The 15,474-nt window shown below is 36.1% G+C and overlaps 2 non-coding genes across 2 annotated transcripts; both read right to left on the bottom strand.

The window, feature by feature from the left end:
• Nucleotides 1–4,861: 4,861 nt before the first annotated feature.
• Nucleotides 4,862–4,933, bottom strand: Trnaq-cug (transfer RNA glutamine (anticodon CUG)). The gene has a single exon. It is a non-coding gene; the product is annotated as a tRNA-Gln (tRNA).
• Nucleotides 4,934–5,013: 80 nt separating this feature from the next.
• Nucleotides 5,014–5,085, bottom strand: Trnaq-cug (transfer RNA glutamine (anticodon CUG)). The gene has a single exon. It is a non-coding gene; the product is annotated as a tRNA-Gln (tRNA).
• Between the last annotated feature and the right edge of the window lie 10,389 nt (nt 5,086–15,474).

Here is a 15,474-nt window from a genome sequence, read left to right as displayed (position 1 = left end):
TATTCGGTCAAGCTACATATTTTCTATATAGTGTATAAAAAGAACATTTGCCAAAGATAACTTTTCGGGCCACTGTAATGTTTTTAAAGCCATGTTCGTCTGTTTCGTGTGAAGACGTCAACAGAAAAGTAAGAGCACATACAAAGTAAAACGTATGATGAAGACAGCAGTATCACTACACAGATAGGTAGTTTATTTTGTGTTACTGTTACCGGCCGACACCTTTCGCGCGTATGTCTGACTTGCAGTGGTATTTTTCTGAGGCCACGGTTTATCGAGCCATTTTTGATATTTCACAAACGACACAGTCTCTCGTCGATCGCTGCCCCGGTATCGCACGAAGAGTTTGCCCTCAAAAGACCATGCCCTTTCAATGAGATCTGGTTCTTTGAGTCTTAGCGACGCCAGAACCTCGGCGTTGAGCTTAGTTAGGTCTTCATTAATGAATAGACGAGAACCTTTGAGCATCTTAGCCCTTTTCATTATCTCAATCTTTGTTTGTCGCCTTTTGAATTTTACAATCACCGGCCTGCTTTTATTTTTCGCAAATTTTCCCAGACGATGAGCAACATCAATGTCTGTTGTTGCAATCGGCATTCCTAGCTTTTTGGTTAGAAGCGAGGCCATTTCAACTGCAACGGCAGCCGATGGCTGGTTTTCGGAGTCGCTAGGCAATCCCGCTATACGGATTGAATTTCTGCGGCCATATTGTTCAAGATTATTGAGTTGTTCGGCGTGCTTTAGATTTGCATCAACTAGTTTCTGCTTAAGAATGTCTATTTCATTGTTTTTAGTTTTCACAAGTTTATGCAGTGTTTCAATTTCTTTTGTTTGGTCAAATAAGTTGCCTTCAAGGATTTCTAAACGTTTTATAAGAGACCCAAGAAACTTATCTTTGACCTCTTCAAGTGTGTCTTTTATCAGGTTTTTAAGGATCGAAGTGTCACTTTTGGTGAGAACATTTGACAGTTTTGCGTTGATGTCCTCTAGATGTTTTTCTATACTGATAGAGTCGGATTTATCATCTGATTGTTTTCCTTTTAGATAATCAGCCATAGACTTATGTTTAGGATTTTCTTGCTCTATCTTTTTTTTCTTTTTGCTCGCTGTTTTTGTTTGCTGGCTGTTTGGCGTTTCAAAAACCGGCGAGTCTACATAGCTGGTTTCGGCGGTGTTGCATTCACTTGCCGATGAAGAGTGGGGCCTTTTATTCATTTTTGTCAAGGCAGTTTAATTTGTGTCGGTTTAAGCATTTAATTGTCAGTATTAATACGCCACAGAGTTAAAGCGTCCACAAGCGTCCACTGATATCTACGATTATGCGCGTTGCTCAAGCGTGACGAGTTAATCGGATATACCGGTTGACACTATCTTGCGGTTTACCGTTAAGTGTATCTATGTAAACCTATGTACACTGTCTTATTGGGTGGGCACCCCACCCGCTTGTTTAACAAACGCGGCAAACATATTTTCTTTTAAATAAAACGAATCTTCAATTTACTTCAAGGGTAACATACTTTTTTCTGTCCAGACGTTGTACACTTTCATATATCCATCCCGCGGAACATTTCACTCAGACCACAAACTTTGTTTTTATATAGTTTACATCTTCTAGAAAAGTATGTTTACAGAACGCAAGGCTACACTCCACTTCCAAAAGTTTAGACAACCTTGGCTTTAGCCATATGCTAAATACTCCTGAATTACCAGACGATATTGGGAGCCTTATAATGGACTTATACGGATGTCGTAAAACGCGCTACAGAATACGAAACACTATTCTCTTTGAACAAAATCTGCTTTTAAATGCTTTTTGAGTATGAGGTTCGATAATATAGATTGTGTTTTTTACAAAATATTGACATAATATGAATATTATTAATTTGAAAACAAAAAGGCCGACAGCAACCAATTTTGCGTTAGAATTCCCAGGAACGTGTTGGTATATATTCCGTACCCGGGGAGCATTTATGTATACTTAAGAGTACCCGGCGTATATTTAAGTAGTACCAGAGCCGACAATGAAAAATGACTATTCGAGCTGCACTATATAATAATGCTGTTTTAAAAGTCATCAGGAAAATTAAAAAGACAGTAACGAAAACTTTAAGAATAATATAACATATACAATAAGCACATGCATATCATATTGCAAATAACAATAATCTTTTAAAGGGACTCACAGATTTTGGGATGTTTTGAAGTTTGTTATAAAATGCTTTAAATTGAACAATTTAAACATCGGAACCAACGAGCCAAGGCTGAGTAGCGGAGATTTTTTTAACTTGTTCCAAATAATCGCCGAGACATGGCTTTCTATGCGATGAAACGTGCCCGCACGACGTTACCGGCGACTGCACAGCGCTAACTTCAGTGTTCTGCATATTTAAACCATTTATGCCTAGCGTCTAGAAAAAAAGGCCTTTGCAAACAGCGTAGACCCAGATGAGGCATCCCTAATAAAAGGCTAATTATGGATATAAATTGATCCAATTTAGAAGGATGGGAGAGTCCACTAGGCATAAATGGGTTAAGACACATTAAGGGATCCGCGCGAACGCTGCTCCGGTGCGCATGGGGTTTACAGATATTCCTTGTAAATAGTCTGTGGACAGTTTGCAAGTCCTCTCATTGCTCCTTTTTGATTAACCGCAGATCAAGAGTTAAGTCTGGCTTTGAAAATAATGAACGATTACATTTGAATGCACTTGAACATGAGTAACGAGCTATTCACAGTCCCCGACAAAACAGAACGATGTATAAGAAATGTTCAAATACCCCGGTTTGCGTAGTTCTTCATTGTCACTGCTTTACTATCTGTCGGCCCCGATGAAAGCTATACGATGGAATTCGGGCACCTAAAAAATTGATATAAGCTTGTATCGTATCGTGATATACTTAGCTGTTTATAATCGACGCATTGCATTTCCGCCTTTTGTATATGTGTGCTTAAATATTTTTGATTTATTTTAAGAAAATTAATAATTTAAGATCAAATTTCTATAATGATCTTTTTTATATTTCGAACAGATGTGAAAGTTTTTATGATGAATATAATCGTTGAACACGTTTTGAATATTTAGAACCATCGTCACTCGTAACCCTTTAAGAGTGGTTTTGTTCATATATATCTAATGAGTTTGTACTGTTTTACTTTGTTTTTTACGTACAAAAGTTTATACACTATTATGTCTGTCTATACAAAAAGAAGCTATTATTTTTACACAGGGGGTACTTAAAAGCCTCCTATCAGACAGAAAATAAATCAAAGAGCAATTACTTTGTCAATTCCAAATATTTTCATAAGCAACCATGTTAAGTCAATATTGAATATTGTGCTAATAAATAACCCAATCGTGATAGTTATATAATGCATAAACTAACGGAAGTGATTAGATGCGAAATATATTTTACATTTTCCGCCTCTTCAACCATTGAAAACTATACAAGTTGGTGGTGCGGTGGTCGAGTGGTAACACTCTGGTCTACCATTCCAGAGGTCCCCGGTTCAACTCCCGGCCGGGGCACTGGAAATGTCAGAAATGCTTCTTTTTCCCCACCCAACTAGAGATGTACTGATATGAAACCCACGTAATTCTCGCGTGTATCGGTGCTATACACCGAGAACGTAAAAGAATCACGGGATCTATTCGCAAAGATCTAGGATATCGCACCCGGATTCCTTGTACCCCAATACTGTCTCTTCTGCTTTCTGTCCATTCAGCAAACCCAAAGGACCCCATTGGAAATAAGTACTTGCACCTTCATGGGTTATCCTTGACTGCAAGGTCAAAATAAATACATGTACATACACAATACATACATACACAACTAAGTCACAGTTCGCTTCGAGAACAGTGAACAAGTTATGTTCTTTGGGTTTTCAGCATTACTTTTTAGCTTAAGGACATATGTATGACCGATGCATTATGCCTGGAAAATGTCTTCACTGTTATATTAACAAAATGTAGGTTCCCCCAGATTTGAGGTACGATCGCCTTGACTGCTTACCATTTCACCATGGAACCGCAGTTCAACTTTGTCTCGTACACACGCTTACAATACTGAAAATAATATGTAGAGATAAATAGGTCTTGATAAAACATCCACCGTGATTTGAAATTGGATCGCAAGTTTCAGTGTCTTGAGTGCTAACCATTACACCATGGAACCGCTGTTAATCCGCACCTCGCAAGCACGCTTGCAATATTGAAAATAATATGCAAAGATACATAAGTCTTGATAAAACATAAAGGTTCCACCGAGATTTGAACTCGGATTGCAAGATTCAGAGTCTTGAGTACTAACCATAACACCATGGAACCGCTGTTCAACATGGCCTCGCAAGAACGCTTACAATACCGATAATTATATGTATAGATAAATATATCTTTAAAAACATTAAGGTTCCACCGTGATTTGAAATCGGATCGCAAGATTCAGAGTCTTGAGTGCTAACCATTACACCATGGAACCGCTGTTCTACATTGCCTCGCAAGAACGCTTACAATACCGATAATTATATGTAGAGATAAATATATCTTCAGTTGATAAAACATTAAGGTTCAACCGATTTGAAATCGGATCGCAAGATTCAGAGTCTTGAGTGCTAAACATTACAACATGGAAACGCTGTTCAACGTGGCCTCGCAAAAACGCTTACAATACCGATAATTATATGTATAGATAAATATATCTTGATAAAACATTAAGGTTCCACCGATTTGAAATCGGATCGCGAGATTCAGAGTCTTGAGTGCTAACCATTACAACATGGAAACGCTGTTTTACATTGCCTCGCAAGAACGCTAACAATACCGATAATTATATGTAGAGATAAATATATCTTGATAAAACATAAAGGTTCTACCGAGATTTGAACTCGGATCGCAAGATTCAGAGTCTTGAGTGCTAACCATTACACCATGGAACCGCTGTTCAACATGGCCTCGCAAGAACGCTTACAATACCGATAATTATATGTAGAGATAAATATATCTTGATAAAACATTAAGGTTCCACCGAGATTTGAACTCGGATTGCAAGATTCAGAGTCTTGAGTGCTAACCATTACACCATGGAACCGCTGTTCAACATGGCCTTGCAAGAACGCTTACAATACCGATAATTATATGTAGAGATAAATATATCTTGATAAAACATAAAGGTTCTACCGAGATTTGAACTCGGATCGCAAGATTCAGAGTCTTGAGTACTAACCATAACACCATGGAACCGCTGTGCAACATTGCCTCGCAAGAACGCTTACAATACCGATAATTATATGTAGAGATAAATATATGTTGATAAAACATTAAGGTTCCACCGATTTGAACTCGGATCGCGAGGTTTTTAGCACTCAGCTCACCATGACACAATGTAACCTGTTTTGAGATCGGTATTAGTTTATTTATATGTCCTTAACGGCCTGAGGTTCTATCGGGTGAAGAGCCGATCCTATGACCTGGCCGATACAATTATGTAATCTTTAGGCAACTAATGTTGATCAATTTTGTCTCAGACACAAATAGTAATCTTATCTGATTTCTAAATTAATTTATAAAAAAAATGGACCTTTACGAGAGCCTATAAGAATCACGACAAAAATTTAACCACGATAGGTCGCAGTCGAAATTGCTCGGAAAAGGCGTTTCTACACAAATAAACAACGAAAAAATTATGAGAATGCATTATAATTTAATTAACGTGTAACTACGCAAAATAAATACTAAGTGTCGCAAACTTGTTGTACTTATGAGAAATGAGAGCGTAATCACTCGAAATGAACGCGTACAAAATGAGCTATATGACCATGTGAAAACCATATCCGTGAGCGCGGTGGAGTTGTTCGCCTTCTATATAAAACGCTAAGATAGACTGAACGATTTCCAACGGTATAAAAATAGTTTTTCGGCATAGCTGTTTAACGTCACTTTTGACCTTAGATGACCTTCATTCATGATAGGTCCGAAATGAATAAACCCGAAATGTGCATTGTCTTATAATACAAAAATCACCGTAAACATTGGTAGTCTGGGGACTTGGTAGTCTGGTTCCCAGACTAAAACATTGGATGCATATCATTTGAACTGAAATATGAATATATTGCAACTTACATGTAAATTACAACAAGTTAAAAACTGTCATGATACAAAACATCCTCTAAACATTACATCGAAACTTTTCTCCTTAGTTTACGAAGCAATATAGCATTAATCACATGTCTCTACAATTAAAGAATCTATTGCTACATGCCGTAGCGGCCACACTAAACACTACAAAAACAGGCTAGATTGCACTTTACCGGTACGCAGTCGTCACTATCACTATACACAAAGCGGGAGTTTGGGGGCGGTAGCCCGCGATACTAAGGAAATATATAGGTGTTGGAAATATATATGTCTTTGATTTATTATAATCCATATTTGCGTTTAATAGTGATAATATGTTTCTTTGTACTCTGTTGTGTTCATTTTTTTATATAAAGTTCTGTTTTTCTGCAAAAAATTCATATCACAATGATGCTTGCAATATAAAATATTGAGTATTTTATGTTTACATTCTACCAACATCTGTACACATTATAACATATTCTCTTTTATTTCATTCCAACATTATGTTCATAGTATTTCAGTTCAATTATGAAAACCTAGTCATTACAATACTTATTGACAATAAAACATACAATTTCACCTCTTCTTGTTCTTCTTTTTTATTTGTTAATACATTAAAATATATTATCTCATTCGCACTAACTACCTTCATTAAAATACATGGTCGCTTCATTCCATCTCCTTTCACTGGTCGCAAACATTACAACATCAACCCCGTATATCTTTTTAAAGATATTTCTTGTTAACCCTTCTGTTGATTTTAACGGTGAAAATATAAAACATTGTAAAATTAAAAAGGCACAGCACCTATATTCAGTAAAACTCTCAAGAAAGAATATTAACAATTAAATTATACTACGCATGTAGCGATTTCTTTTATTAGTTTTTATCAGCATCTCGACGTGTTGAATCGGTTGTTGGCAAAATTGCCACTCATACGTCATAATTGAATGAAACATTTACTTAAAAAAACTAGTCTATATCAACAGAAAATGTACGTTTGATAGTTTCCAATATACATATCGACGTTCTATACGTGATTATCAGTATTTGGCCATTTGTTAAGGTAACACACGTTAAGAACATTTCAAAGCATGTTTATAAGGAGTAAAATTTAATTAAGTCAAACCAGAGAGCACAACTGTCAGACCGCTCCGTTGTTTTATGCGTGCCTAGCCTGATATATCTTACACAACGATAGGACAGTAATGCTGTACCTGTACTCTATATACCAAGCTGCTTAGTTTCAACCAAAGATCTATGAATAAACCTTAAATCTTTGGTGTCAACTTACAATCGACCCATGTGTAGTCTAAAAATTCGTTGTTCTCCTTTATTTTTTACGAATAACATTAGGTTTCATATGTTACAAAATAATAAACACAGAGGCTACATTTTACCAGGAAGGTACTGGTGGTAATCCCAACTAGCCGCATTGCTTATACATGTATATTCTATGACTGAATATATGATTAAAATGAAACGGCAGAATTAAGTCACTTTCAAGGAACTTTTCACGTTTTGGTACATTGGCAAAATAAAAAAAACATGTTTCAGATTTAAAAAAAAAACGTGGTAGTTATGCTATTTGCAAAGAAACAGTAATACTGAACATTTACCTTGCTCTTAAATATCCATTATATGCATCTTTTGACGATTTAAAAACCTGAACACTATACAGTGTTACAAAAGCGAAACGATTGGATAATTTTGAGAGTTCTTATGTTATCGTTATATTTTGTGACGCTACGAGAAAGCTAATATAAGTGATGAAACACACCAGTATGATAGCAGTATCTGTACGAGCATGGCTGGCAGAGTGGTGTAAGTGAAAGACTTTTCCTCCAAGGGCCATTGTTTCGAGTCCAATTGAGGATTAGTTTGTTTTTGTTTTCTGTAATTTTGTTCTTGTTTTTTTTTTATTGTAGCTATTTAGTTCCGGTTTTTACATTTATTAATGTAAAGCACTAAAGGAAATAATGCAAAACATGTCAAAATCTGTATTAAAAAGGTTCCTTAACCCATTTATGCCTAATGGACTTGTCCATCCTTCTAAATTGGATTAATTTATTTCCAAATTAAGGATGTCTCGTTTATTTATTTCTAAATTAAGAATATTTCTTGCATAAATTCCTTTAGGCAAACAGCACAGACCCTGATGAGACGCCGCATCATGCGGCGTCTCATCTTGGTCTACACTGTTTGCCAAGGCCTTTTTCTAGACGCTATGCATAAATTGGTTAGAGATCTCTTCATATTGCCGTCCGACGGTTTTTCATGAATCTTGCGAGGCGCCCCTGGCATGTTAAGTCGTGCTATATCTTTACTGTTGTGTGCGTATAACAGCCGCAAATAGTATGTGTGTGTGTGTTTTATGAAAAAAACATCAGTATGGAGTATTGATCGAATGAAGAGCATAATTTTATTCAATAGATATAGAAGGATATGTTAAGGATACAATGAACCTTTATAAGAAATGACCAACAACAAGTAATTTTTAGAATTTGCCGTCAATCGGTGAATTTAAAAAGAGAAGATTCTAACTTTCTGTTTACAAATAAACCTAAAACGATAGCGAGCGTGGCGTCATATTTGAAAAGGTGAAATAAAGCCACTGATTTATCATAACAATAAAATACAAGTATACCATGTACACACTTGCTACTTAACTTTGATATTATACATGTTTGTCACAAAAAAACTTTTCAAACAGCACAAAGTTAACATAAAAATTTACGAAAAATACACAATTTTAACGTCAACATGCCCTGCTTGAACGACTCTACAGTTGTATTTTGACAGACGACTGCGAGACATACACGTGAGTCGCGTTCTGAAAAAAATGGGCATAATGCATGTGCGTAAAGTGTCGTCACAGATTAGCCTGTGCAGTCCGCACAGGCTAATTAGGGACGACACTTTCCGCCTGAATTGGGATTTTTGCTAAGAAGAGACTTCATTTAAACGAAAAATGTCATAAAAGTGTCGTCCCTGAGTAGCCTGTGCGGACTGCACATACTAATCTGGGATGACACTTGACGCAGATGCATTAAGCCCAGTTTTCTCAGAACAAGGCGCATGTGTCTAGTCGACGTCTTTAGGCCAATGGAAGTGTGCATATGAAGGAGAGTGTATTCGTAGTTCGTCGTCCGGCAAGTAGATGTAACCCCCCCCCCCCCTCCCCCCCCCGTTAAAAATGGTAGATCTTGGAAGTGATTTGATATTGAGCTATGCTTTGTAGCAGCCATAATGTCTCTGCGCAGAGGTTGGTCGCCCTGGTGATAATGGCAGAGGTTGGTCGCCCTGGTGATAATGGCAGAGGTGGGTCGCCCTGGTGATAATGTATGATCGCGTGTTTGGACTTAACATACGGTGACGGACATACTTTCTCAGGCGATTCACGGCCCGAGCGTTTATCTGAACGTCATGTAAAGAAGTTGTGCTGATACTCTCATTTGCACATTTCGATGCTGTAATCGGACTCACTTCCGAAAACCGAAGTAACAGACATGTCATCGGATGACAGGTCAGAAGCACTTTCTTCGAGTGTGACGCCACGCGGGTCGATGATGTCAAAAACGATTTGCTGCAGCTCTATAATGTCGGCTGCCTTCTTGGCGGCGATTTCATTATACATGTTTCTGACGCCATCCAGAATGGAGAGACGCAACCGAATATTGTAACTGAAGATCTTGTGGCCGGTTCTGTCGGCGACATGATACCGCAGGCTCGCCTCCTCTAGTGACGGCTGATAATCATAACCTGCATTCAGGCGTACCGGAATTGACGTTCTGCGGAAGTCAGCTTAACTTAAATGTGTGTATGAGCGGACATTATCGAGGTATTAGTTTCAACTGTTGATACCGTAATCAATAGACTAAGAAAATAGTCCGTATTTAAGTTTTGCTGTTCCTTTTTTTCGCTATTAGAGTAATGCTCCTACGTGTGATCTGGTGCAATACCGTCAATTAGTGTCAATTAAATATGTCTATTACAACTGTTGCCCAGTCCAGATCTGCCTGTATATCGGGTACCGGAACTTGCAGCTAGTTATATGTGAAAACAGTCTGATAACATGAACGATTGGTACTTATTTTTTACATCTTATTACAGGTGCTAGACTGAACACGTACCGACTGTTACTATTAAACACTCACGAGTAATTGTCATCGCTTGAGACTTTCTCTTAAATACAATACATATCAATGTTCTATATGCTCTATTACACCATATGTATTTGATAAATCTTTATTTGGTAAGCACGCTATGCTTTAATGAATCATCATCATCATAATTATAATTATAATCTTATTCTTGCACAGTATTTCAAACGGACGGAAACAATTTGTTTTCGGGCAGCGTAAGTCTATAATGTTACTATCAGTCAGAGTCCCGGGCCAAACATTTATGTAAATTTACGTTTATACTTGAACAAAAAATGAACCGATAATAAACTCTAGAAAAACACCATCAATAGCGATTTTCATGATATGGTTTTAACAGGACATTTCTTATCAATTGTTTATTTCATGATTTATATATTTGTTGTTTATGCGCATGGAATAGTAAAGGTATTTATGCAAGTTTGTAGCGCCGTTAAATGACGCATCACCGTTATATGTCGCAGGCTACGAGATTTGTCGAAACCTTGACGATAAATGTCGCTAGAAACGATACATGTCGGAATATATATATATATATATCGCACACGCCGAAGTCTCAAATGGGAATATGTATGTATGTCTGTGTATCTGGTTGTTCACACACCTTTCTCCCTATATATATATATATATATATATATATATATATATATATATATATATATATATATATATATATATATATATATATATATATATATATAAAGTCTATGTATTTTTTTCGATTATTTATGCGTGAAAAACGCATGGGTAATAATACACGTATTATAAAATCATTACCATGTGCTATTTAAAGAAATATTTACTACTTAATTTACAAAATCTGAGTTTTTTAGAACGTACAATACTAGTTTTACGAAGAAATTCAATAAATAAACACCAAACGTTAGCAAGTGTAACAATATGCATCTCGGGTCGCGTCAGGTATTCCGAATCACGTCACTTATTCCGAACCGCAATAATGGTGGTAATTTGTCTCATCGACCTTGTAATAGTATTGAACAGGCTTTACCCTTTTTGTGTTTTCGTTCCACTTGTATTGCACGTCAATTTGATTGTATTGTGTTTTAACTGGCGCTGCACTTAGACGTTGTCTTATATTTTGTTTGATAGGTTAATTTTCATGTACTTTTCGCTTTCTAGAACGCAACACACATAGTAACGCACATTAGCTTGGTATGGAAGTGTCATAGAGTAAATTAACAAATCCTTATTTCTTTACAATATCTCAACATACGAAATCAATATCTATCTATTTTAATATTAACCTGAATTCTTTTCAAACAGTTACTACAGTTCAGCTAACAACTTACCAGTTTTATCACTAAACCTATTACACGCATGATTGGTTCGCGGCGTTGGTCAAGTGGAAAGTGCAAGTAACCGCGCATTTGCCACTTGACCGCCAGAACATAAACATCATATATATCTTTGATATATTGTTCTGCGTAATTATTACAGGTTAGTGATAAATCAATTTATAAACTTTAACCTTTGTATTGTTGTAATTTCTGTTCTAATTAAATGCCACGTAAGGTATTTATTGTATTTATTATATTTATTGTATGTATTGTATTGACTGTATTTATTGTATTCATTGTATTACAATATTGCCATGTTTTTATAAATGCTATTACTGTCATTGTTGTATAATAATGGTGATTAATGTAGGCATTTGCCACTTGACCGCCAGAACATAAACATCATATATATCTTTGATATATTGTTCTGCGTAATAATTACAGCCCTTCACACGAACCCTTTACACAAATTTGCCGAGAGCTACGTCGACAGTTACTACAGTTCAGCTAAAAACCTAACCAGATTTATCACTAACCTGTAATAATTACGCAGAACAATATATCAAAGATATATATATGATGTTTATGTTCTGGCGGTCAAGTGGCAAATGCGCGGTTACTTGCACTTTCCACTTGACCAACGCCGCGAACCAATCATGCGTGTAATAAGTTTAGTGATAAAACTGGTTAGGTTGTTAGCTGATCTGTAGTAACTGTTTGAAAAGAATTCAGGTTAATATTAAAATAGATAGATATTGATTTCGTATGTTGAGATATTGTAAAGAAATAAGGATTTGTTAATTTACTCTATGACAGAAGCGTGACGCTTGTATGTGAGTGAAGTTACCAATGTATCCGATTTAGGTCATTTACCGTTATTGAAGCATGTCTCTTTAAATCGGAAAAAAATGTTCAACTGATTCGGCCGATTCACCATATTGTGCTAAAATACTACTTTTTAAAATATTTTGATACAGGTCACACATCCAATGTATGTGTTAAAACATACACGTTGTCGCTCTTAATATTTTGTTCAATGTCCTGCGCCAAAAGGTCAGTAGCCAAAAGTCCGAATCAAGGTTTTTCTCGAACAATTGACTGGTAGAGAACACAAACAAGCACCACGCTTATAGTGACGTGCCGTCAGCTACCAAATTGTAGAATCCTAAGTCACATTTAAGAGATTTCCCGGTCTATGGATGAACACGTACTTGAAGAGAACACAAACACCTACAAAACTGATATAGGCACACGCCATCTGATTCGTCACGTCTACATAATCATTAATCTAATTTAGCGTTTGCATTGTGTTTTTTTTCAACGTATAGTGACCATTGTAAGTGGCCAAAAGAAGCAATCGAGAGTTTCCGGACTATGGCCCTTTATTTGCTTGTACACTACCAGATTATAATCGTTACAACTCAAGTTCTTCACCAGCGAGTGTTTACTGATCCGAGGCAAACTCCCAACGTCTACTAGCGATAACCACTGCCATCACAAGAAAATCCTTCCAGATGTGAAAAGTTTTTTGTATAAGTATTTATTGTGAAAAGTATTATAATGTATTTTTATATTTTGAAAATAGTGTATAAGTTTAGGTTCAATACAAATAAATACCTTAATTAAAAGAAAAGTAAAAATAACAATTGATTGGTCGTTGATATTGTAAGACGCAATTATTGTACCACGTGACTCGGCTATCGTCACGTGACTGGTGATAACGGCGAGATTTGATATACAGCTATGCTTGGAACCAGTCAAATCTTCGCGCGGAGGTTGGATCCGCGCGGCTAATATCTGCAGTTCTTATTTTCGATAAAATTAGCTTTGGTTTTATATATTCGAAAATAAACGTTTCGCGTGAGACAATTACGTGAGGTAAAAAATACACGAATACACATGATTTAAAGTTTAACGTGATAAAAGTACCAAGGTTAAATAAGTAATAAGATTAAACAGCTTAAGATATATCATATTGCATTACTTTGCTAGTAAATTGAATCTACCAGAGACATTATTTTAATCAATATGATAAAATAGTATCATTTTTATTAGGCATCTTGAAAGTGTTCTAGATTTTGGATACCTGTTTATGCGGTTAAGTTTGTTTTTGAAAAATGTAAATTATATTTTCTGTGATCTCACTAGTCAATAATTATATCTATATATAAAACACAAATTGCGCAAAGCATTTCACTTTATGACATGTTCGGGATAGGTGGGTTTGTTACGAGGGAATGTTAAATAATATGTTTTTATCTGTTGATATGTTTGGATTTCAGGTATTTTGTAACCTTTTAGGCGCTGTGCATGTCAATATAATTACGATAGCATCTTTAAATGCGGCCCATGTAATAAAATAACCACAAATTTACCATGTTCATTCGAAGCTTATAGATATGATTCATGCGTGTCTGAATTAATCAGTTTTAAAGTCAGCAAAACTTCATGTCATCAAAATGTAAGGTATGTATTTTCTTGCATGTTAAATATGTTCTTTGGGTAAAAAATACTGTGAGAAAGAAAACACATTTTTGTATTGCCTTTTAGCAAATGTGAATATTCATAAAATCCTACTTATTTAATAGAACATGTAACAGTATTTATCACTGCTCCTGTATGTACATGCATATAAACGCATGTCCTTATCACCCGATATTTTTCCGGACTGTAAATGATGTATTTGCGATTTAAAAATAACTTGACACAAATGATTACCATGTGGAGACAACTTATCGCACAAGCAACCGTGCCTTAAGCTCCTAGGGTCAAGATGAAACATAAAGTGGCGATTTTACCAGAGGTTTAATCCCGTGACGGGTACGAGTTCAAATTCGAAAAGGATCGGAAATCTAATAAAACAAAATTACTGTGTACGGAGGATGATCTTTGACACTGTTACTTACTAAATAATTTTATAATCAAGAAAGTAAAGGAAATAACTAAAAGAAGGCTAAGTTCACTGATAAACGGTCATAACAACAAACATCACTAAATAACTCGAGATGTGTCAAAAAGTTCTCTTATGGTTTTCTAGAACAATACACAATCATGACCATAATTTCATAATTAAACAATAAAATATTATGAGTATTAGCTCAGTCTAATTCAACAGAAGATATTTTTAATTGTTAAACGCTAATTGAATGATGTATTTTACTGTATTTAACCAATATTACAAAACATTAGATAAAATATACCACACTATAGGCAACATTACGAACATTTATGTGTATTCCTTAACAATTGGCGTTTCATAATTACAAAGCAGTTATTCCTTATGCAATTTAGGAAAAACTGATATCAGTTAAAACATGAATTCCTGTGTCCAATACCATCAAAATATACCATGCTTTTTCTGCTGTCTACCAACCTTTGTCCTGTGTGTCAACTTGAATGTCCTCACAGTGATGTTGGCGTCTGCTTCTGATGAGAACAACAGCTCAATACTCAGGGGACCGTTCTCCACTGTGTACCCGTACTCTTCAGGCCAGTATAGGGCACAGGACTGGACAAGGGAGACAATACGTACAGTTAGGGGATTGAACTCATGTCATACAACCATATTATGGTGAGATACTCAGGGGACGGTACTCCATTGTATACCCATACTCTTAAGGCCAGTACAGGGAACAGGACTGGACAAGGGAGAGAATACATACAGTCAGGGGAGAGAACTCATGTCATACAATCATATAATGGTGAGATACTCATGGAAACTTTGTCCACTGTATACCCGTACTCTTCAGGCTAGTACAGGGCACAGAACTGGACAAGGGAGAGAATACATACAGTCAGGGGAATGAATTCATGTCATACAAGCATATAATGGTGAGATACTCATGGGAACTTTGTCCACTGTATACCCGTACTCTTCAGGCTAGTACAGGGCACAGAACT

The sequence above is a fragment of the Dreissena polymorpha genome, chromosome 4, assembly GCF_020536995.1.
Source record: "Dreissena polymorpha isolate Duluth1 chromosome 4, UMN_Dpol_1.0, whole genome shotgun sequence".
In the NCBI taxonomy this organism is placed as follows: domain Eukaryota; kingdom Metazoa; phylum Mollusca; class Bivalvia; order Myida; family Dreissenidae; genus Dreissena; species Dreissena polymorpha.
Note: the sequence above shows the minus strand (reverse complement) of the source record. Positions and strands in the feature narration are given on the sequence as shown.